This window comes from Manis pentadactyla, chromosome 3 (genome assembly GCF_030020395.1).
Source record: "Manis pentadactyla isolate mManPen7 chromosome 3, mManPen7.hap1, whole genome shotgun sequence".
Taxonomy (NCBI): domain Eukaryota; kingdom Metazoa; phylum Chordata; class Mammalia; order Pholidota; family Manidae; genus Manis; species Manis pentadactyla.
This window is the reverse complement of record NC_080021.1, coordinates 66,700,729-66,727,287: the sequence shown is the minus strand read 5'-3', so window position 1 is coordinate 66,727,287 and position 26,559 is coordinate 66,700,729. Positions and strand designations below refer to the sequence as shown.

Here is a 26,559-nt window from a genome sequence, read left to right as displayed (position 1 = left end):
TTGTTATTTCTACATATATTCTATATATACAGGAACAATATCATAAAGTCTTCTTAATAAAACAAAACAAAACAGAATCTAACTTTTACTGACCAGTGTAATGCCACGTGCTAAATTAACAAGCTTAAAATAATCTGACACAATGGAGTACACACATAAGTAATCACAAAAGATCACTTAAATCTTCGAATTTTTACTACAGCTTGTACAGGGCTTTGAACATTGAAATTCCAGCTTGCTGACATATAAAATGCTACTAAAAATTTTAAACTAATTTGAAAATACTACAACTGTCTGAATTGTATGCAGAGATGTTTTCCTTTTTTATAGTTCTCTCCAGTTCACTAAGAAAAATTTATACGTAAAAGTAACAGATATTCCTACCTTAAACTAAAATGTCTAAAATTCCTTTTATGTATTAATTGGTGTCAACTTTCAAAAAGCATAATAATTTTGATGTTATTTTTATACCCATGTTTTTTTCTAATATTAAATTGCACACTACCAGAGAAACCAAAGTAAAAATTAGACTTTATCTAATGTTCATATTAAGCTAAGCTTAAATTTTCATTTAAGATTCATCTTTAAATGCTTGCATTTAAATTTTCTAAAGCAAAATATCCTAATCAATGAGGCAACAAACATATTGTTAAAAAATCATTAAGATATTACAGTCCCACTAAAGGTAGTAAGAAAAATGTGCATTTTCACACACAGAGACACATTACAGTTTTAAACAATAAGCCATGACTTAACAACATGGCATGAATAGAGAAGCTGAAAAGGTTAGAATGCAAAGTCCCCTTAAGGTCCACAGGGTTTACTTTTAAATTCATGTTACATGAATTCTTTTATTAATGTTTTAAAAAAACAATACTTATGAAAAGGAGTTGTGTGATGGAAGCCATTTTTAGACTTGGAAATCAACAATTTTACTAAAAACATAAGTATATAGTAAACAGTAACTGGAATGAGAAGGGGCTGGGGATGAAGCCAACACAATTGTTTGTAGCTAAGCTAAAACTGGACAATGTAACTACTGCAAAAAAATTTTGTTTTAATCTCTAAGAATTAAAAAAAGCTAGTCAACTTTTTCAGTTAGAAAACACAACTACACTTGTGTTTGAGCAGAGAATACCTGTGCCAAGTTTAGCTTACTATGAATTAAAATGCCTAAGATTTGTAAACAAGTTTAAAACCATGTTCAATAATTAAAAGAAAACCACCTACACTTGAATATGTGCCACAATATAATACAATATGATTCTGAGTCTATTTCAAGAATGCTGGTCTGACTAAAACTTTTCTCTAACTTATTCCTAATTCTGGATATAAAAATGAGTCTTTTTCTGTGGAAGTTGATAGAAAATTCTGCCAAAATCCCCTTTGACAATTTTACTCATGTTTTGTTGTTGCTGGTTTGAGCGGGGGTGTGGAGAGAACTTCTTTTTCTTTTAAAGAAACTTCATAATGTTTATTAAAGTATGTGATACATTTCAATTTAAACAGCTTTTAACAGCAAAAATTGATACTAATATCAAATTAATGTTTTCCCATTTTAAATAACTCTTAAGTGACCAATGCTTGCTTTGGTGCTCTGAATACCATAAATCTATTTAATCTTTAAAGATCAAACTCCAAGAGTCCATAGTTCAGAGAAACATGTGCTTTAAAAAAGCTGGAAGGTAGTTGCTTAATACAGAGAGGAATAAAAAGCACTGAAATATTAGAGATGGGGAAGAAATTATTTTTATTCACATAGTACAATATCTATATTTTACAGTCATCACTTCAACTCACCAGAGCAGGCCTGAAAGGTAAATATTACCTTCATTTTACAAAAAAATGGAGAAAACTGAGTTTAAGTAACTTGCCTAGGGTCTCACTACTTGGGGTCAAGCACGGACTTATATTCCTAATTAAGCTAGGATTCAAACCTAAGATTTCATATTCCAAATCCATTTTCTTTACCTTTCCCTTTATTTATCCACTCCAATACTTGGTTGCAGCTTTTGTCAAAAGCTGGCAGGACTAGTGTGTTCTCCAACTGCTTGCATGCATGCACTGCTTGCAGGGCATGTTCAGAGACTAGACTTTTTACTAGCTGACTTAAATTAAAGACTCAAAACCAAACTCAACAAGTCAAGAATAATCAGAAGTGTTCACTATCACACCCAGGCATTACCGGGTGCCAGTGCTGTAAAATCACCCTGTCGCTGCCTCAGACACTGACCCCGTTCAGCTCTGTGCTGCTGGAGTGGAAGGACCCCCTGAAGCCTCACAATCAACTGTGAGGCAGTAAACACTGCTCTGTCCTCAGCAGCCACCCGCCTGAGAGGTTAAGCTTCTCACTCACTAACAGCAATCTCACTTACCTTCTCCAACACCTCAGTGAATAACCTACCCAGTTAGATCCTCTTTCACATACTGCCAGACAACGTGAATATCCATGTGCAAAAAAGTTTACCTAAATTTCTAAATTTCACAGTACATTCCTGAAAGGTTTGCAGCTTACCAGTGTGCCAAGATATTTGAGAACTACCAGCCTAGGCACATCTGTGGATACAGCCTACAAAGCCAGTACACCAATGGTGACCATTACCTGCACTTGTCAGGTCAGCAGTCCTAAAAACCACCAAGGCCCCTCCATCAGCTTGCCCAGCCAAGATTTTTCACCCAGGCCATTTCATGACCTTTGCTTTCTTCATACTACAACCAATATGCATGCTGTTCTCTACTGACACGGTGCTCTTGGCCTCTCCCAGCAGAGATCACCCTGGCTTTCCCCCTATTTCTCTGTATATAGTGACTCACTTTGGATCCGTATCCCATTATCTTGACCTATTAACATCCTTCCCATCTTTCATGATTCTGCTCCTACTTCATGATCCTTCCTTGATCTCACTTTTGAGAATTAGGTCTCCCTAGTTTGTGTTTCCATAAAATTTACTTTATACTGCTTATTGAGCTCTGTCTTCTATTTGTGTTATATTGGTTCCACACATCTCTTTCCTTTTTAGAGCATGAGATCTTAAGGGCAAGAGGTTCTGGCTTATCTCTTTGTATCAATCCCAATAACTTTCTTGAAATGCTTGTTGTAATAAATGCTTTAATAAATGGAAGGTATTGGATCCTTGGCAGAAGCCATCAAATACAGTGCTTGCACTTAATACATTCATTCTGCTCTGGTCAGACCACTTATCTCCACCTACATAAGCCATGATCATTTCAGCCACCTTGAACATGCATCCCTCATTCCTGTTTCCATGAGCTCTGCTCACAGTACCTACCCGCGACCCCCATACATGCTCCCCCCACCCCCATACATGCTTACCCCTTTCTTCAACTTCCACAATGAGTTTTTTCTGGAATGATGTAAAACATTCCCACTTGTACCATCATGTCTGTTCTCTAGAAAGCAGGGCTGAGCCAATTGCTCTCAACCATGGTAGAGCCAGCTGCTGCCAGTGTCTCTCAATTAAAGCACTACACTAAAACAGCTGAACAGGTTTTACACTAAATCTCAAAGGCTTGTTGTCTGTCTAATTGTGGTAAAACACACATAACATAAAATTTACCACCTTAACCATTTTTACACCAGTAGTGTTAAGTGCATTAATACTGTTGTGCACCCATTTCCAGAATCCTTATAGCTGCAAAACAAACTCTATAGCCATTAAAGAGTAACTCCCCATTCCCCTTCATTGCCTACCCCCTCTCCCTGGATATCACCATTCTACTTTCTGTCTCAAATGAATTTAACTACTCTAGGTACTCTTGTGAGTGGAATCATTCATTATTTGTTTTTCTGTGACTTGCTTATTTCACTTAGCATAATGTCTTCAAGCTTCATCCATGTTGTCAGAACTTCCTTTCTTAGGCTGAGTAATACACCACTGTATGTGTGCACAGTTTGTTTGCCCACTCATCTGTCAATAGACACTGAGTTGCTTCCACCTTTGGCTATTACAAATAATGTTGCTGTGAACGTAGATGCATATATAACCTAGGGTTTGTATTGAGCTAATTCAAAAGTCGCTCTGAAGGTGCTGTGTGGAGAGAAGACAAAGGTACATCTAAGGAAAAGAAAACCATCTTACAAAGCAGCTGAAACTGACAGACAAGTGCCACTTATGAATACAGATGGGGAGAGGTTTATATGTATAAAGATGCCATGGACCAGGAGCTGCTCACAAAACAGTGCTTAGTGCTAAATAAACTCATTAGTATTTTTTAATACATGGTAAGGACTAAATATTGAGAAATTTAAGAGTAGTGCCTATGTAACGTGCATGTGCATGCAAGCAAACACACATGCTGGCCTCCCAGCACTACTGAGGAAAATCACTAATTATATTCAAACTAATAAATCCCTGCTATTGCTCATCCCGGAGCATATTACAGAAGCTGTCCCTGAGGAAAGTAGCTCCTTTAACTACTGGTGATTGGGATATTCAACATAGGGCTCATATTTCCCATCAGTACTGAAGAGACTCTTCTTCCATATTCCTAAGTTTCTCTCATGAACTTGAATACAGCTCTCATTCTTAGCCCCTGATCTCCAGGAAAGGGTAGAATTCCTTCTTAATACTGGAAAGTTTCCACTGTAGAATGAGGGTTTACAGATTCCTGCTCACAAAGCTGCATGAGGGTCACTCACAGGCAGAAGGTGACACTGTTTGCTCCCAAACATCCAGAAGAGAAACATGGTAAGAATTCCTGCAAACATGTCCCTCTCAGGATCCCCTGTCTGGTCAGAGAGAGCATGGGAGGAACAAAGGAAAGAATTTGGGTTCAACTTCCCAGAAAGATCTTTCTGGATAAGCAGAAAGATCTATCAGCATACTAAGAGCACACATTCTGGAGGCATCAAATAGTGGCTTTCCACACACTAGCTGTGGGACGTTAGGCAAGGTGCTTAACCTTTGAGTGCCATCTGCAAAACACAGGTGATAATTATACCCACCTCATAGCGCTGCTATCAAGCTTTAGTTTAATGCTTTTCCCATGTAAGCATTTCTGTTAAATAAACAAAAAGGTAATGTAAGGCATAGGAAAATGACCAATACTGCAAGGCCCAATGAAGTTGTGGGGCCTCAAGCCATTTTTAATGTGTACATTCCTCAGTGTGCACATGGATCACCACAAATTAGATTATTCATGACTTAAAAAAAAGTCAGTAAAACTATACTGTGATGATGCATGACCAGGAAAAATAGTGCTTTGATTTGTTAACTGTTAAGGAATATTTTAACAAACATAAGAAAAAATATATTACTCATGAATGTTTCTATTTAGTACTGGAATACTAATTGCTACATGGAGGTTCCTCAAAAAACTAAAAATAGAAATACCATTTGATCCAGTCATTCCACTCCTAGGAACTTACCCGAAGAAAACAAGATCCCTGATTCAAAACGATATATGCATCTCTATGTTTATACTGCAGCACTATTTACAATAGCCAAGATATGGAAGCAACCTAAGTGTCCATCAGTAGATATATGGATAAAAAAGATGTGATACGCACATTGGATTAAAGATGGCGGGTGAGAGGAGAGACAGAGGCTACCTCCTAAAACTGTATACAATTAGAAAATATAGTTGGTGCAACTAAGCCTCAGAGAGCAACAGGAAAGAGGACTGCGCCAGACAGCACACACCTGGAGAAGAGAGCAGACCTCAAAGAACAGGGGAACGTACCAAAGCTGTGGCCCGGAGGGACGCAAGCCTTCCCCCACCCCAGCTCACCGGCAGGAGTGAGAGAAATGGAACAGGGAGGGAGTGGAAGGCCTGGGACTGCTGAATACCTAACTCTAGAGTTCTGCTCTGGGAGCACAAACCTACATTTCATGGTGCTTTCATGATACTCCTGTGATTGTGGGGTTGGAAAGCTAATACAGGCAGAATTCCTGGAGAGAGTGAGGGTCCAGCTGCTTCTGGAAAGCAGGGATCCATATCCAGCTGCTCTGGGACAAAAGCTTATATCTGTGTGCTTGGCCCACTGGTTCAGGCAGTGGAGACAGGCACAGCAGCTGGGAAGCAGGGAACAGCTCTTTCCTCCCTCCAGGCACCAATACCGCTCCCCTGCAACCCCTGACATTGCTTCAGGGGCTGAGCAGCTCCAGATTAGAGCTCCTGGACACGAGAGGACGCCATATACAAACATGAAAGGCCAAAGAAACCTGGTCCAGAGTAAAATGATTAATATAACTCCCGAGAAACATTTAAATGACATGGACCTCATGACACTTCCTGAAAGAGACTTCAAAATAAAAATCATCAACATTCTAATGGAAGGATAGAAATACATCCAAGAACTCAGAAATTAATTCAAGTCGGAGATCCAATCATTGAAGAGCACGATGGAGGGTATTAAAAGCAGGTTGGATACGGTGGAGGAGACAATAAATGAAATAGAAACTAGAGAAGAGGAATACAAAGAAGCTGAGGCAGAGAGAGAAAAAAGGATCTCTAAGAATGAAAGAATATTGAAAGAACTGTGTGACCAATCCAAACTGAACAATATTCGCATTACAGGGATAACAGAAGAAGAAGAGAGAGAGAAAGGGATAGAAAGTGTCTTTGAGGAGGTAGTTGCTGAAAACTTCCCCAATCTGGGGAAAGACATAGTCTCTCAGGACATGGAGGCACACAGATCTCCCAACACAAGAGACCCAAGGAAGACAACACCAAGACATAATAATAAAATTGGCAAAGATCAATGATAAGGACAGACTATTAAAAGCAGCCAGAGAGAGAAATAAGATCACATACAAAGGAAAGCCCATCAGGATAACATCAGACTTCTCAGCAGAAACCTTACAGACCAGAAGGGAGTGGCATGATGTGTTTAATGTAATGAAACAGAAGGGCCTGGAACCAAGACTACTTTATCTGGCAAGATTAGTATTTAAATTTGAAGGAGGGATTAAACAATTTCCAGATAAGCAAAAGCTGAGAGAATTTACCTCACACAAACCATCTCTACAGTCGATTTTGGAGGGACTGCTATAGATGGAAGCGTTCCTAAGGTTTAATAGCTGTCACCAGAGGTAATAAAACCACAGAAAAGAAAGTAGAACAGCTAATTACTAAGCAAATGCAAAATTAAAATAACTATCCCCAAAGTCAATCAAGGGACAGACATAGAATACAGAATATGATACCTAATATATAAAGAACGGAGGACAAAGAAAAAGGAGGAGAAAAAGAAAAGAACCTTTAGATTGTGTTTGTAACAGCATATTAAGTGACTTAAGTTAGACTCTTAGATAGTAAGGAAATTAACCTTTAACCTTTGGTAACCACGAATCTAAAGCCTGCAATGGCAATAAGTATATATCTTTCAGTAATCACCCCAAATGTAAATGGACTGAATGCACGAATCAAAAGACATAGAGTCACTGAATGGATAAAAAGCAAGACCCATCTATATGCTGCTTACAAGAGACTCACCTCAAACCCAAAGACATGCACAGACTAAAAGTCAAGGGATGGAAAAAGACATTTCTTGCAAACAACGGAGAAAAAAGCAGGTGTTCCAGTACTAGTATCGGACAAAACAGACTTCAAAACAAAGAAAGTAACAAGAGATAAAGAAGGACATTACATAATCATAAAGTGGTCAGTCCAACAAGAGGATATAACCATTATAAATATATATGCACCCAATACAGGAGCACTAGCATATGTGAAACAAATACTAACAGAATTAAAGGAGGAAATAGAATGCAATGCATTCATTTTAGGAGACTTCAACACACCACTCACTCCAAAGGATAGATCCACCAGACAGAAAATGAGTAAGGACACAGAGGCACCGAACAACACACTAGAACAGACGGACCTAACAGACATCTATAGAATTCTACACCCAAAAGGAACAGGATACACATTCTCCTCAAGTGCACATGGAACATTCTCCACAACAGACCACATACTAGGCCACAAAAAGAGCCTCAGTTAATTCCAAACGATTGAAATTCTACCAACCCACTTTTCAGATGACAAAGGTATAAAATTAGAAACAAATTGTACAAAGAGAGCAAAAAGGCTCACAAACACATAGCGGCCTAATAACATGCCCCTAAATAATCAGTGGATCAAAGACCAAATTAAAATAGAGATCAAGCAATATATGGAAACAAATGACAACAACAACACAAAGCCCCAACTTCTGTGGGATGCAGTAAAAGCAGTCTTAAGAGGAAAGCATATAGCAATACAGGCATATTTAAAGAAGGAGGAACAATCCCAAATGAATAGTCTAATGTCACAATTATCGAAATTGGAAAAAGAAGAACAGATGAGGCCTGAAGTCAGCAGAAGGTGGGACATAATAAAGACCAGAGAAAAAATAAATAAAATTGAGAAGAATAAAACAATAGAAAAAAATCAATGAAACCAAGAGCTAATTCTTTGAGAAAATGAACAAAATAGATAAGCCCCTAGCCAGACTTATTAAGAGAAAAAGAGAAACTATACACATCAATAGAATCAGAAATGAGAAAGGAAAATTCCCTATGGACCCCACAGAAATACAAAGAATTATTAGAGAATACTACAAAAATCTATATGCTAACAAGCTGGAAAACCTAGAAGAAATGGACAACTTCCTAGAAAAATACAACCTTCCAAGACTGACCAAGGAGGAAACAGAAAATCTAAACAGACCAATTACCAGCAACGAAATTGATGCACTAATCAAAAAACTACCCAAGAACAAAACCCCCGGGCCAGATGGATTTACCTCAGAATTTTATCAGACATACAGAGAAGATATAATACTCATTCTCCTTAAAGTTTTCCAAAAAATAGAAGAGAAGGGAATACTCCCAAACTCATTCTATGAAGCCAACATCACCCTAATACCAAAACCAGGCAAAGCAGATGAACGTAGATGCAAAAATAGTCAACAAAATATTAGCAAACCGAATTCAAAAATACATCAAAAGGATCATACACCATGACCAAGTGGGATTCATTTCAGGGATGCAAGGATGGTACAACATTCGAAAATCCATCAACATCATCCACTGCATCAACAAAAAGAAGGACAAAAACCACATGATCATCTCCATACATGCTGAAAAAGCATTTGACAAAGTTCAACATCAATTCATGATAAAAACTCTCAACAAAATGGGTACAGAGGGCAAGTATATCAACATAATAAAGGCCATATATGATAAACCCACAGTCAACATCATACTAAACAGCAAGAAGCTGAAAGTTTTTCCTTTAATATCGGGAATGAGACAGGGCTGCCCACTCTCCCCACTGTTATTCAACATAGTACTGGAGATCCTAGCCATGGCAATTAGACAAAACACAGAAATGCAAGTAAACCAGATCAGTAAAGAAGAAGTCAAACTGTCACTATTTGCAGATGACATGATATTGTACATAAAAAACCCTAAAGACTCCACTCCAAAACTACTGGAACTAATAATCGGAATTCAGCAAAGTTGCAGGATACAAAATTAATACACAGAAATCTATGGCTTTCCTATACACTAACAATGAACTAATAGAAAATCAGGAAAACCATTCCATTCACAATTGAACCAAAAAGAATAAAATATCTAGGAATAAACCTAACCAAGGAAGCGAAAGACCTGTACCCTAAAAAGTAGGAGACGCTCTTAAGAGAAATTAAAGAGGACACTAACAAATAGAAACTCATCCCATGCTCTTGGCTAGGAGGAATTAATATCATCAAAATGGCCATCCTGCCCAAAGCAATATACAGACTCAATGCAATCCCTATCAAATTACCAATAGCATTCTTCAATGAACTGGAACAAATAGTTCAAAAATTCATATGGAAACACCTAAGACCCCAAGTAGCCAAAGCAACCCTGAGAAGGAAGAATAAAGTGTGGGGGGATCTCGCTCCCCAACTTCAAGCTCTACTACAAAGCCACAGTAATCAAGACAATTTGGTACTGGCACAAGAACAGAGCCACAGACCAGTGGAACAGAATAGAAACTCCAGACATTAACCCAAACATATATGGTCAATTAATATACGATAAAGGAGCCATGGACATACAATGGGGAAATGACAGTCTCTTCAACAGTTGGTGCTGGAAAAACTGGACAGCTACATGTAAGAGAATGAAACTGGATCACTGTCTAACCCCATACACAAAAGTAAATTTGAAATGGATCAAAGACTTGAACGTAAGTCATGAAACCATAAAACTCTTAGAAAAAAACATAGGCAGAAATCTCTTGGACATAAACACGAGTGACTTCTTCATGAACATATCCCCCCGGGCAAGGGAAACAAAAGCAAAAATGAACAAGTGAGATTATATCAAGCTGAAAAGCTTCTGTACAGCAAAGGACACCATCAATAGAACAAAAAGGCATCATACAGTATGTGAGAATATATTCATAAATGACAGATCCGGTAAAGGGTTGACATCCCAAATATATAAAGAGCTCATGTACCTCAACAAACAAAAAGCAAACAATCCAATCAAAAAATGGGCAGAGGAGCTGAACAGACAGTTCTCCAAAGAAGAAATTCAGATGGCCAACAGACACATGAAAAGATGCTCCACATTGCTAGTCATCAGAGAAATGCAAATTAAAACCACAATGAGATATCACCTCACACCAGTAAGGATCACCACCATCCAAAAGACAAACAACAACAAATGTTGGTGAGGTTGTGGAGAAAGGGGAACCCTCCTACACTGCTGGTGGGAATGTAAATTAGTTCAAGCATTATGGAAAGCAATATGAAGATTCCTCAAAAAGCTCAAAATAGAAATACCATTTGACCCAGGAATTCCACTTCTAGGAATTTACCCTAAGAATACAGCAGCCCAGTTTGAAAAAGACAGATGCACCCCTATGTTTATCGCAGCACTATTTACAACAGCCAAGAAATGGAAGCAACTTAAGTGTATGTACCACACTGGAATATTATTCAGCCATAAGAAGAAAACAAATCCTACCATTTGCAACAACATGGATGGAGCTAGCGGGTACTTTGCTCAGTGAAATAAGCCAGGTGGAGAAAGACAAGTACCAAATGATTTCACTCATATGTGGAGTATAAGAACAAAGAAAAACTGAAGGAACAAAACAGCAGCAGAATCACAGAACCCAAGAATGGACTAACAGTTACCAAAGGAAAAGGAACTGGGGAGGATGGGTGGGAAAGGAGGGATAAGTGTGGGGAAAAAGAAAGGGGGCATTATGATCAACATGTATATTGTGTGAGGGACATGGGGAGGGCTGTGCAACACAGAGAAGACAAGTAGTGATTTTTACAGCATCTTAGTACACTGATGGACAGTGACTGTAATGGGGTTTGTCGGGGGGACTTGGTGATGGAGGGAGTCTAGTAAACATAACGTTCTTCATGTAATTGTAGATTAATGATACCAAAAAATAATAATAATAATACAATTTTAAAAAAGATGTGATACATATATACAGTGGAATATTAATCAGCCATAAAAAGAAAAGAAATTCTCCCATTTGCAACAACAGGGGTGGAGCTAGAGGCTATTATGCTCAGTGAAATAAGCCCGGCAGAGAAAGACAAGTACCAAATGATTTCACTCATTTGTGGAGTGTAACAATGAAGCAAAACTGGAGGAACAAAACAGCAGCAGACTCAGACTCTTAAGAGGGGCTAGCAGTTACCAAAGGGAAGGGGCTGGGGAGAGGGGCTCAGGAGAGAGAAAGAGGGGATTAAGGGACGTTATAATTAGCACTCATAGGTAGGTCATGGGGAAGGCAGTACAGCACAGCAAAGACAAGTAATATAGAAGTAGCTGACAGACAGTTATTGCAATGAAGTCAGGGTTAGGGGGCTTGATAATATGGGTGATTGTTGAAACCACAATGTTGTTCATGTAAAACCTTCATAAGATTGTATATCAATGATACTTTTTTTAAAAAATCACACACAAAAAAAGAAAAAGAACTCATACACCTCAACACCCAAAAAACAAATAATCCAATTAAATAATGGGTGGAGGACCTGAACAAACACTTCTCCAAAGAAATTCAGATGGCCAAAAGGCACATGAAAAGATGCTCCACATCGCTAATCATCAGGGAAATGCAAATTAAAACCACAATGAGATATCACCTCACACCAGTTAAGATTACTTGCTAGCTTCATACCAGTTTATATTCTTTTAATTAGTGAATTCTAATTTCTGGTGAAACAGTATGGGGAATAGCTGCATGATTTTCCACAACACTGGCAGATATATATACAGAAAGAACAAAAGGAAGACCTGAAGTCCAATTCCCAATTCTCAAATGCATTCTACTTAATACCACATGTTCAATACCATGTTGTCTCCTCAATGTATTCTGTGCAAATGTTACATTTCAATTACCCAAAAACTTTTAACTCAGTGAAAATCTCTTTTCCTTGAGGCTAATTTTCAAAGTACAAGTGATAAGGCTCCTTAGGATTCTTTTCTCTTTAAAAAAATTCAAGATTTTTTCTAGAAAGAACTAGGACTTGAAATATTTTTTTAAGTTGTTATCTTAACTACTAGAGAACTCAGTAATATACCAATACTTTGCTGTGCTATGCAACAGTATCACATATAGAAGTAGCTATTCCATCAGCCAACCAACCTTTTCAAAATGATTTGTCTGTTTTGGCAAACTAATAACATTTAAATTAAGTTCCTTGTAGTTTTAGAATTTAAAACATCTGAATAAAAAAAAATTAACCACACAGATGCAGTCAATTTCAGGATCTTTAAAATTACTATAATAGAAAGCAAAATAAACCCAAAAACCCTAAAACAATCCCTTAGGGCTTGTAGAAAATCAGAGCGTCCCTTACTAATTATCCTTTGGAAGTCAATTTTTAAGATCTGGTTTTCAGAAAATTCAAAGTAATTCTAGAAATCATTTCCCTTAAACTTTAAAACCTGCAAATATTGTTTTGCATTCTTCCTAATATTTATACCAATTCAAATAAAAATGCTTACATGTTAAGAATTTTTAGTTTAACACTGCATTATTATTACTTTGAAGGAAATCTAAATAAGTTAGTTTCTTTTTATTTGCTCATCCGAATGCTAATCTAACATGACTGCCAGATTCTCATCATCTGCTGAGGGACTGCCAACCCTGTAACATTCTGGAACGCATCAAATACTGCAGGTGTGCCAGAACACATCACATAATATTAATACATTATTATTTCATTCTATCTGGCTTTTCAAAAGAAAAAGATTTCTCCTTAGCCCACAACTTAAATACTTTCCTCCCTTAGTAGTCACACACACACCCCACATACATACATAAATACACACACACACACACACACACACACACACACACACATACTCTATATAGTTAAAAATCTCTTCTAGGATACTGTTTAGCTTAGCAGCAAAATTTATGTAAGGTAGACGGCCAAATATGCTTTTTAACACATACAAAATATAAGTAATACCACTGGATAAAGTACATGAAGATAGAATTTCAGAAATAACAGGCTATAAAACATTAACCATTAACTTATATTCTATTTCATTATAGGCACTAGGCAGAAAAGATAAATATTTAATATCCTCCTATGGTCAATAAATTTGAATTATTTCAGCAGTCGCTGCAAATACATTAGCAAATGCCTCTAGTTATAATCCCAAAGGTTAGTAAATAATTTTCAAGTTGACACAGTTACTAGCAGGATTGAAGTTTATTCAATGCCTCAGATCAAATATTCCTTTAAAATGTATGTTTTTATAAATGAAATAAGTACAAAATTTCTATTTATGCCCTTCCTGGTCCTTAAGTTGCATTCTGCCATACATAATACCCTTCCTGGAATGTCACAAATAACTAAATTAAGGGATGAATCTTTCCATACCATTACCATCTCAAAGATGATCCAAAACGTCAAGTCATCAGTAATGATTAACACTAACTAGAACAGTAAAATGGTGGACCAGTATGAAATTCTGAGGACTTAAGATCCCTGTATTTCTTTCATTAAGAATCTAGGTCTTATCTGAAGCTTTCATTCTAATTCGGGGTTAAGAAAAAGTGAAAGAGAAGCCAGTCAACATGAGTTTCATTAAAGAAAATAATCTTCCCAGAAAAACGTCGTCCAAAAACCTATTTTTATGCTGACTGTTTGGAACCTGGGACACTCTCTCCTGTGATATAAATGGCTATTAGGTTGTCTCAGACCAGCAACAAAAGCCTTTTTTAATCCATATAATCTATTTGTACAGCACTAGAGTACATGTCCAGCTCAGATACAGTATGAGTAAAAAACATTTCAGGAAGAAACTCAGAATCCCCACCAGAGGAAGGACTCACCTACCCTTCACCTTGCCACAGTGGGACAGCGGACGTGCCTCCCCACCGCTGGACAGTGAGAGAATACTGTCTCCCACTGAGTGGCAGGTTCCCGCAGGAGAGGCATGGTGTGGATGCCGGAAATGTTACAGGGGAGGTGACAGCAGCAGGGAGAGGTGGGGGATGGTTGAGAGTGGCTGAAGACCAGGACGAGGACTAAGCTTAAGATTAGGAGCCATCCGTGGGTAGGGACAGTGAGGTAAAGCTAACCACAGGGCCATCCTCAGCCCGGGGCCAGCCTGCTGCCTCTTTCAGCTCACCTCGCCTGCTACGTCTGCGCAGAGACGGTCGCTCCTCCTCTGGCCAGCTACAGCAGAGAACACAGCCGATCTTATGTCTCCATAACAGTAAACCCTCTAATCTCTAGCAGTTTTTTACTGCTATAGCTACTGTAGCACAGTGTTAAATGGGCCCTCTTATACACTAATTAACGGTGAGTCTTTTCTGGAGGAAAATGACACTCCATTCCAGAACTAGGACAAGCTGTGGAGCAAGGGAAGATGCTGGCTTCTGTTGGGACTGGGGCAGGGGTAAAAGTGGAGCTGAAGGGAGGAAAGACTCCAACAGTGGGAGACAGAATGGGGAAAAGGACTCCCAAACAGGAGAAAGTCGGACAAAACAAATCAAGATTCTGTAAATCAAGGCCAGGTCTTCTTATTAACAAAACCTCAACCATTCAAAAGACAAAATATACTTCTAAATAGTATTATAAGAATAAACACTTTACTGTGTCAAGAAGATGGTTCATTTATTTAATGTAAAATGCATCTCAAGTGGAGTTAAAGTTAACATACTCTTTTCAAGTGCTAATAACAAAGCTGCAGTTTGGTAGCAAATCACAGTGGCCAAGATAATCTACGAGTAATTGACAGGCCAAGTGCTGCTATCACACCTGGAAACATTTAAGCCTGTCATGCCATGTATGTTAATAGTTACAAAGCGGGGCCTGTAGATTAAACACATCAGAAAAGTTAAATTATCATTTCATACAACTCCAAAGGATCACAAATAATGCAATATGGTGACTTCCCAGGGGTAAAAAGGCCATGTGTGACATATGGGCATATAGGGATAATAATCACTCCAAAGACCTTCACAGACAGTTTTTTCAAAGAATGTTAAAACATGCCATGCATGGTTCATAAATTTTTTTCTCAGCTCAGAAGTTGTCTTCAAATTTAGAAATGCAATTTTTCAGCCAGATAAAATTTCAAAGCATTTTTAGGGAAGCAGACTTGGTGTAGTTTTTTTCCAGAGGATTAACAGCACATGCACCCAAGTACTGACCGATGTATACCACCTTCTTTCTGTGTCTTTTTTTTTTTTCACTTGGGGCGGGGGGTGGGGGAGTGATACAAAAATCAGGAAGCACAAAACAACAGCAGCAGTCTGATAGCAATTAAACCTTAACTTAGAGAAATACATATATGACTTGGACCCATTCCAAGTACCTTGTAAAATCCTATTAAAATGATGAATCACTCATAATTTAGATTTGTTTTAGCTATAAACTCCTAAATGTGGCACAAGCATTAAATCCCTCTAAGAATCAATGATAAATGCCAACTTCTGCCCACTGTTCTCTGCTATTGCTCTCCAAATCACTGAGTTTTGTGTTATTATAATTATTCATCAGGACCTGACAGAGATCTACTCCAACAACTTCAAATTTTTTAAGTAATTGAGGCAAAAAGAGCCCAGATGACTTTGCCTACAGTAGCAAAGGACAGAGCAAAAAGTGATTTCAAATTCATACGGCCAGCCAGCAGAAGCAGAGCTGAGGCAAGAAGGCAGCTCAAACCAGGGCTGAGTACCAGCCATCCTCTCCCACCCCGTGCCCCACCCGATGTCCACATACAAAGGACTGAAGTGCTCGCTATTTTCTCCTGAAATGGCACTTCCTTCTAAGACAGTTACTCCTACTATGGGGAATTAGAATCTGTGGTACTGTATGTACACTACCCTAATCAAGAAATAACTGTGTTCATAAACAGAATGTATGTGGCTTCTTGTGACATTTTGAAATGTACAGAAATCTACAAATGGAATCCTAACTGTAAATACTAAATAAAAATGTTTCATCAAGAACAGAACATCTTTACCTGTATCTCCTTCTTCAAAGCTGCAAAGACCCTGCTTTTCTGGCCCTCCCTCTGGCCCTGCCCCTGTACCTGTCATTCTGACCGATACAATGACTTTTTAATAACTGTTTACAGTCACTGGGCGTAAATATCAAAGTGCTTGCTAAACATCAATTACTTCTTCTAATAGCATCCCTGTTTACAGAGATAAGCAAACTGAGACTCAGATTAAGGCCTATGTCTGAACTGAGCACAGTACTTTTACACTGCTAAAGTGTAAAATTCTGGTTATTGTTGAAATGACTATCCATCTGAACATAAACTATAAAAAAACTAAACATTTTTAAAAAATCATTTCCTACAGAAAAAGAACTCTGTTTATCACATTATTTATATCCAAAACACTGGCTGGACTAGAAGCTCCAAGGGGGCAGCTTCTTGGCCTTTATTCCCAGTGCCGTGCTGGTTGCTAGCTCAGTGCCTAGATCATATCAAAAACTCAAAAAATATCTATGGACAAGCGGGGAGGGAAGAAGGGAGGAGTAAAAGCTACAGAACAAAAACTGGGCTAGCAAGTCCATCTCCATATTCCAGGTAGGTTGAACAGAAACCTAACTTTTTTATAATCGGTAACAAATTAATGTTTGGCGTAATTCCTATGTACATCTGTCTGCCATATTTCCAAATCTTTGATCATGATGGAATCTCCTAAGTTTAATTTGCTGACAGGCTAATGGCCAGGTTAATCATGACAGAGTTTTCAACTACAAAAGTAGGATTTAATATTTGCCAATACCATTCATGTGAAATACACTGACAGATTCACATTAAATTAGCCTAAAATGGTTTTCTTTAATGTGAATAAAATTTAATCTCTTCTTTTTAATCATCTTCATTCTACAGATTAAGAGAAAAAGATAGGGGGATTTACTTCTTACATATATTAACGTTTATCTTAAAATTTAGTGTCATCGTGACTTGAGGAAATCTTTTATTTAAAGGAAACAGCCAAAAAGAGAGAGAGAGAAATACAGGCTAGCCCTGGTACCACAGAAATCAATCAATGTCTCTATTGTGATGCCTCTGGACAGCACCTGTTGGAAAGGTAGCACCAGTTACCCAGAAGCATGGCTTGTACACATGTAGTTACATCTCTAGAAAGGCCAAGTTAACTGTGCTTCTAGATTGTACATTCACACTGGAGTAAAATTAGGAAGAGACTGTGGGAAACTACACTGAAAAAAACTAAACTGCAATCATTTAATTATTTTCAATCACTATTTCCTGATTGTGTTAACTGCTGGGGAAATTTTTTAAAAAGCTGAATAAAGCACAGCTCTTACCCACTAGGAATTTATAAGCTAGTACGAGGTATTAAGCAAAGTACACAAGTGGCTATCATACAAAGTGAGATAATAAACCCAGCAAAGAATGTTACGGATGACCTTGACAAGCTTCCTTTCAAAAGGGGGAGGTACCAGGGAAAGGGAATTCCTTAAGAGCAAACAGCTGAGCCAAAACTCAAGCAGGCAGAATAGAGATAAAACCCTGAGGCTGGAATACAAGTATGGGAAAGGGAGAAACAAGCCTAGATAGGAACGTTTGGGCATTATTGTGGAAGATCTAGAAAGCTAAGGAGTTGGAACCTATTTGAGAAAGGTGTGGTTGAACTAAGTGATTTCAGGTTACAGAGTGGTCTGATTACTGTGCTTTAGCAAGTTGAATCTTCCGTGTGGAAGATGAACTGGACTCAGCCAAAAAGGTAGAGAGAGGTGTCACAATAGTCCCGGTACAAATTACTGAGGGTCTGAGTTAGACAGTGATGGAGGGAATGGAGAGGGCTGTCCCGTCTGCGCCAGGGAAGACCATGAAGGGGGCTGCGCAGGGCTTGGCAGGTTGAGGGCACGTAGACGGTGAGGGGTAGTGTCCAAAGGGCTGATATATGGGCCTGGTGAGTGCCAGTGCTAATTAATAGAAACCAGGAAATCTGGAGGAAGAACTGGTTTGGGCGGAGGGAAGTAGGGAGTTTCGCTTTGGTTGTACTGTGTTGAAGGCGTAAACAAGACACCCGGGGTGGGGTGAGCGGAAGAATGTCAAGCAAGCAGAGCTCAGAAGAAAGGTCCAGTCAGGGTTATAAATTTGGGAGTTATCTAAAAAAATGGGGATGGCACAAGCTTTGATTAGGTTAGATAACAGAAAGAGCACACTGGCAGAGAAGAGAAGAAAAAATGTTTGAAAATGCCTACCTGAAGGGGATGGAGGGAGAGGGGGAAGAACAGCTCACACAGACACACAGTATTGGCCAGAGACAGAGAACTAGTCTTGCTCAGTTCCAGTGAAGTTAACTGGTGGCCTACTACACGTGAGCATTACACTGGAGGTAAAATGACAAACTGTAAACTCCCTGCTTGAAATGCTATGTCAAGAAACTGAGGCAAAACAAGTTGCAAAAAAACTCAGGAGGGTAAGTGTAGCTACAGAGACTTTTTTTTAACAGTATATAAAAGAATACTAATGATAACTTTATGCCAGGACTTAAAAACATACAGAATGGATAATATTCTAAAAAACACATACTACCAAAATTGCCTCAAGAATAAATTTAAAGCCTGTAATAATCATTAGGAAGGCATTTTTACAAGAGATTCCCCCACCAAATAAAATAAGCAAAACCGTATGACCATATCACTAGATGTTAACTAGGAAAAGAAAATTAAAACTATTAGCAAACTAGGTACAGACAGGATGTCCTTTGCCTGACAAAGGGCATCAAGAGGCCCACCACGCACTCCGGGTGGTCTCCAGTCATGACAACTCTACTTACCAGGTTTCAACATGAAAAGTGACTACATGTGCAGTCAGGTCAGATTCTGTCAAATCCTGAACTCTGTGTGAAACCAAGAAAGACCATCGTACCATTTTTTTAGAAGAAAACAAATTCTAAGTATCTCAATTTTTCCTTAATATTCTATCATGTATATATCATCTGTGAACCTAATTTTCACAAAATTTTTTTCAATCTATATCCCATTTTGTGGTACTAATTTCCACAAGCTTATTCTCTAATACATAAGAGAGCTCTTTGATTTATCCTAAAACTGACTTTTTATAAAATTCCTAGAAGCACTCTTACCCACCCTCAATTCCAACATTATGGCATTTGAGGAATTTACCCATGATCATATTTTAGTAACCTCAATTACATCTTCCTCCTCAGTATTAATAGCTCTAAAGAACAAGCATTTGTATTATACTGCTATATGTCCAAACACTTATTCTTTTTACGTAACAGAACAATGTACAGCATTCATCTTGGGTGTGTATAAAATACGGTTTTGTACCACAGCAAGAAAGCATGCTGTTTCCACATTCTTCCAAAGAATGCCCAGCATATCACTGCACTTCTTAACACAGAAGATCTATAGAAAATCTATCTATAGAAAATCATCTACAGTAGCTTATAGGTTCCTTTCCTGATTTTAACTAAATTCAGGACTCCTCACTTAATAAATTTAATTCATATAATTTTTCCCTAAATAGAACACAGAAAACTGTCCCACACTAGTTCACTAAGTTTTTTGCTTGTTATATGAAGTTAGATTTTTTTGCTGGGACATTTCACTACCCAAAAGAGATAAAAATTCACTGTATCCACCACCCTCCTTTACACCATTTATATAAATATGAAATGAGATTGATTATCCTAGCACTAATTCTTCAAACTTTTCCTCTAAAGAAGTGACAGTTCAAAACCAACATTTACTTCCTGTTTCTAAGGCAATATGACTTCATGATGAACATTTCTCCTCCATCCCACAGTAACACAAAAATTTTTATTCCTTTTGGATTCCAACTTTGAAAGGTTTTTATAAAGTTTACATAAATTATCTTCAATCTCTCTCACCATCATACTCTAATAATCCCCTATAAAAACCTCCACCTTACAGGTCAGGCTATTAATTTATAAAACTAGATTAAATAATTTTTTTTGTCCCAAATGCCTAAATTAAACTATAGCAAGACTAACTGACAAATGATTTTCTGTGACTCCTCTACAAACTTTCTTATAATAGGGCATATATTGAAAACCATCTCTTTTTATTAACGTAATTGTTATAAAGAGTTTATATATTCCAGTCAACTACTGTAACTCTACCTGCTAATTTTCTCAAAACTATTGAGTGGACCATCTTATCAAGTGATTATATTTGTTTGCTAGTTAAGCCAAGAATACTCTATCCTTTCAACAGTTCTCCTAATTTTAAACAAAAATTTAGATGAAGATTCCATCTAACATACCCTATTTTTTCAACCCTGAGTATTAATTTACCCACAAATACCAAACAGTTCAAGATTAATATTATCTTTACCTGAGCTTTTAGACTTTAGCTTCATTTTTATGTGCAAAATCTTTACAAATAACTCTCTGACTTGATTTTGGCCCACTTAATTTCTAATTCACATCTTGAACATCACACTTTCTTTTTCTTTTTAAATGAGGGCATAAAAGTATATTTTTTCTATGGGGACATTTATTATACATTTTTTTATTAAGGTATCATTGATATACACTCTTATAAAGATTTCACATGAAAAAGCAATGTGGCTAGTACATTCACCCATATTATCAAGACCCTGCCATACCCCATTGCAGCACTGTCCATCAGTGTAGTAAGATGCCACAGAGTCACTACTTGTATTCTCTATACTACACTGTCTTCCCCATGATCTCTCCCACACCATGTGTGCCAATCATAATACCCCTCAATCCCCTTCTCCCTCCCCACCCACCCTCCCATACCTCTCCCCTTTGGTAACCACTAGTCCCTTCTTAGAGTCTGTGAGTCTGCTACTATTTTGGTCCTTCAGTTTTGCTTCGCTGTTACACTCCACAAATGAGGGAAATAATTTGGTACTTGTCTTTCTCTGCCTGGCTTATTTCACTGAGCATAATATCTTCCAGTTCCATCCATGTAGTTGCAAATGGTAGGATTTGTTTCTTCCTTATGGCTGAATAGTATTCCATTGTATATATGTACCACATCTTCTTTATCCATTCATCTACTGATGAGCACTTAGGTTGCTTCCGTATCTTGGCTATTGTAAATAGTGCTGCAATAAACATAGCGATGCATATGTCTTTTTTAATCTGAGAAATTATATTCTTTGGGTAAATTCCTAAGAGTGGAATTCCTGAGTCAAATGGTATTTATTTCTATTTTTAGTTTTTTGAGGAACCTCCATATTGCTTTCCACAATGGTTGAATTAGTTTACATTCCCACCAGCAGTGTAGGAGGGTTTCCCTTTCTCCGCATCCTCACCAGCATTTGTTCTTCTTAGTCTTTTTGATGCTAGCCATCCTAACTGGTGTGAGGTGGTATCTCGTTGTGGTTTTTTATTTGCATTTCCCTGATAATTAGTGATATGGAGCATCTTTTCTATGCCTGTTGACCATCTGAATTTCTTCTTTGGAGAAATATCCATTCATATTCTCCGCCCAATTTTTAATCAGGTTATTTGCTTTTTGGTTGTTGAGGCATGTGAGTTCTTTATATATTTTGGATGTTATATCAGATATGTCATTTACAAATATATTCTCCCATACTGTAGGATGCCTTTTTGTTCTGTTGATGGTGTCCTTTGCTGTACAGAACTTTTTAGTTTGATGTAATCCCATGTGCTCATTTTTTATTTTGTTTCCCTTGCTTGAGGAGATGTGTTCAGGAAAAAGTTGCTCACGTTTATATTCAGGAGAGTTTTGCCTATGTTGTCTTCTAAGAGTTTTATGGTTTCATGGCTTACCTTCAGGTAGTTGATCCATTTTGAGTTTACTTTTTGTGTATGGGGTTAGACAATAATACAGTTTCATTCTCTTGCATGTAGCTTTCCAGTTTTGCCAACACCAGCTGTTGAAGAGGCTGTCATTTCCCCATTGTATGTCCGTGGCTCCTTTATTAATTGACCATATATGGATGGGTTTTTATCAGGGATCTCTAGTCTGTTCCATTGGTCTATGGGTCTGTTCTTGTGCCAGTACCAAATTGTCTTGATTACTGTGGCTTTGTAGTAAAGCTTGAAGTTGGGGAGCATAATCCCCCCAGCTTTATTCTTCCTTCTCAGGATTACTTTGGCTATTTGGGGTCTTTTGTGGTTCCATACGAATTTTAGAATGACTTGCTCTAGTTCACTGAAGAGTGCTGTTGGTATTTTGATATGAATTGCATTGAATATGTAAATTGCTTTAGGCAGGATGGCCATTTTGACAATATTAATTCTTCCTATCCATGAGCACAGGATATATGTTTCCATTTATTGTTATCTTCTTTAATTTCTCTCATGAGTGTCCTGTCATTTTCAGAGTATACGTCTTTCACTTCCTTGGTTAGGTTTATTCCTAGATATTTTATTCTTTTTGATACAATTGTGAATGGAATGGTTTCCCTGATTTCTCTTTCTGCTAGTTCATCATTAGTATATAGAAATGCAACAGATTTCTGTGTATTAATTTTGTATCCTGCAACTGCTGAATTCAGATATCAGATCGAGTAGTTTTGGGGTGGATTCTTTAGGGTTTTTTATATAAAATATCATGTCATCTGCCAACAGTAACAGTTTAATTTCTTCCTTACCAATCTGGATGCCTTTTATTTCTTAGTTTTGTCTGATTGCCAACACATCACACTTTCTTAACTGGGCATTGTTTGATTTTTTTTTCTTTTTTAAAGACATCTTCTATAATTTGGCTTCTTCTAATTTTTCAAAAGATCATGAGAAGTACTACAGCCAAGATATGGAAGCAACCTACGTGTTCATCAGTAGATGTATGGATAAAGAAGATGTTGTACATATACACAATGGAGTATTATTCAGCCATAAGAAGAAAAGAAATCCTATCCTTTGCAACAACATGGATGGAGCTGGAGGGTATTATAGTCAGTGAAATAAGCCAGGCAGAGAAAGACAAGTACCAAATTATTTCACTCATTTGTGGAGTATAACAAAGCAAAACTGAAGGACCAAAACAGCAGCAGACTCACAGACTCCAAGAAGGGACTAGTGGTTACCAAAGGGGGAGGGTATGGGAAGGGGGGAGGAGAAGGAGGGAGAAGGGGATTAAGGAGTATTATGATCAGCACACATAATGTAGCGGGTGGGTCATGGGGAAGGCAGTAAGCACAGAAGACAATGAATGACTCTATAGCATCTTACTATGCTGATGGACACTAACTGCAATGGTGTGGTGGGGGGACTTGATAATACGGGTGAATGTTTTAACCACAAAGGTTGCTCATGTGAAACCTTCATAAGATTGTGTATCAATGATACCTTAATAAAGAAAAAGATTGTGTGTCAACGATACCTTAATAAAAATAAAACAAAGATGATGAGTTTCTACCCATGCACATGATCCAATTAATCTTATAAGTCATACTCTTTCCAGTACACTGAAAATACTGTATTCAATTTTGTTTTTATATCCCTTTAATTGACTTAGTATATGTTTATTAAGTATCTTCTATAGTCTAGGCAAAGTACTTGGTGTTTATAAGTGATATCTCTCTTAATCATGATGTAAGTACTATTATTTTCTTTAAATGAGGAAGCTGAAGCTCAGAGTGCTGAAAGAAATTGCCCATGTCCCAAAGTTTATAAGTAGCAAAAATCAAAATTGGAACCCAGATCTTTCTGACTCTGGAAAGTAGGCTCCTCTCGTTAAGCCCACTGATATAAAGCTAATTCAGACATAGTCCCAATACCCAAGGTCACAGGCATGTAACAAAACGATTCCAACACAGCATGTAAGTTCTATCAATTTTCCTAAAGCCCGTTTATATTGGAAAATTTTATTTTGGGGTTTTCCTTTTGTAAATTTACTAAATTTAATTTTGCACAGATAAACATTAATTGCCTGTCTTTCACCTTGAATGCACTATGTATTGTACTAAGTGCTTACAGAGACACCTAAGGACAGTTAAGAAATACATTTTACATTATGAACCAAAACACACAGTAACTGAAGCCAAAGTTTCACAAGGAAGTATTTACTGTTACTACATATGAAATACTCTAAACTATTAACATCTTTCTTAATCTTGGACATGATCCACTAAATTAACTTTACAACCCACTTACAGGTCATGCTCCCCAATTTGCAAAACACTGTCCTGTAAAACAGGCTGACTAGATGGCCTCCCACTTTTGCCTCAGACTCAATCTGGTCATCCTTTATAAATGAAGCATTTATGGCAGATAACACCCGTAGGGCTTATTCCACTACTAAGTAGTATAATACAATTCAAACCACCCTACACTATAGTATGTTCTCATATTTAATGATGCATTACTTTTGAGAGCTTCAAATTTTTCCTAAATTGAATATTAGGTTCTTAGATACAAACTATAAATGCAAACTACAATTTTACTTAAAAATTTAATAAATTAACTATAGCAATCTAGCTTAAAGTCACAGCACAGTGTCTATTACTATTAAACCTTTAAGAAAAACCAACCAATTGAAATGTTTAAAGAAATTCTAAACCATTCTTAAACACTGGGTGTAGATAAATCAACTTTTTCTTTAAAGAAATCTTTTTTAATCTGGTAAATCTTTTTTTTAGCATAATGAATGGAAGAGATCTTAGAAATAAAAATGATCATACACACATTTAAAAAATGGAAAAACTAAAGGTTTAGAAAGAGCTAAGGGATTTGACCAAAGTCACTAATGTCCTTTAATGGCAGACCTTGGCCTAGAACATGGCTGTTGCCTGTCACTGGAGTGAGTCTCTTTAGATAGTCCACATGGTTCACACCTTACAAAAACCAGTACCAACAGTAACAGTAGCCAACCTGGATATCTCCCTTATCTAAAATTCTAAGGTAATTATCCTCTGACCTATACAACTAAAGTAGACTTGATTATATAATCTTGTGCATTGTCCTCTAATTGATTCCTGTGTATATGTTTTAACTCCTCAATAAAACTTTTAAATATGACTTACAAATAAACTGAACCTTATAAACTATTCAACTTGGTAAATATAAATTTAGCATACAACTACCTGAAAATCATTTTCATTTTTAACCTCTTTAATTTCACACAGTGCCTGCCAAGACCTTAGTTCTGAATTCCATCATGTTGCTGTAGCCATTGAAAGAAAACTATTTTTCCTCTAAAAAAAGGAATTCTCTCTTTATTTGCACAATCTACCCTCTCCTGAAAAAGATTTCAATTTTAATTTCAAACCCATTACAAAGCATCACAAATAATATAAAAACATGTCATTTTCATATTTTCTTAGACTGTCAGGGCAGTTTATAAAAATTATGTAAATAGTTACCTGTAAAAATCAACACTATAGAACCATGTGATATTTTCAGATATCAAATCATAAATCTGATTGAACTTTACAACTATTTATTTTCATATTTTGTTGACACTTCCTTAGTTTATATCTCAAAGGCAAGAAAGAGAAAATTCACATTCAACTACAATCAATTAGGAGCCTGTGCCTTCTCATACAGATTCTCCCCAAGTAGTTCTGGGGAAAATTCAGAGATGACCTGTGCATTCTTCTCCTTTGAAGACATTAACAAACATATTCTTCAAAAGACATCTGCCTTACAAATATGCTGCTTTAGCACAGAATAACTGTTTTCTATGATATAGTGATCTGAAATATATTTTAAAATGTGACATAGCCGTAATCCAACAGTTCAGGGACTAGGGACACCTGGACTCCACCTTTGATGAAATTTAACAATACATTTCTACACTCCAACTGCAAAATCTCTTGACAGTGCTAACTACCAGAAAAGTATTGGAATCCCTTAGAATAATAATACTGAGTTTCATAGTAGTAATAATTAAGATATGCATCTACTTAATGCTAAGAGATTCTCTGAAAAGTATATTTGCCTAATAGCAACTTAAAAAAAAATTATTACTTAAGCAAGAGTGGAAAAAAAAGACATTTATTCTTCATATATCACAGATTCCGAAACAAGTTGATGCTTTATTATTCTCAAATATTTGAATAGTTCCAATATAATGAATTTATTTATGGGAAAAATTGGGCCGATCAAAGCCTACTGTAATTTAAGGTGTTT

At 37.1% G+C, this 26,559-nt stretch overlaps 1 protein-coding gene across 7 annotated transcripts in view; it reads right to left on the bottom strand.

Moving 5' to 3' along the window:
* The window catches only part of NCOA2 (nuclear receptor coactivator 2), a 298,607-nt gene that overhangs the window by 222,644 nt on the left and 49,404 nt on the right, over positions 1 to 26,559 (bottom strand). The window lies entirely within an intron of this gene.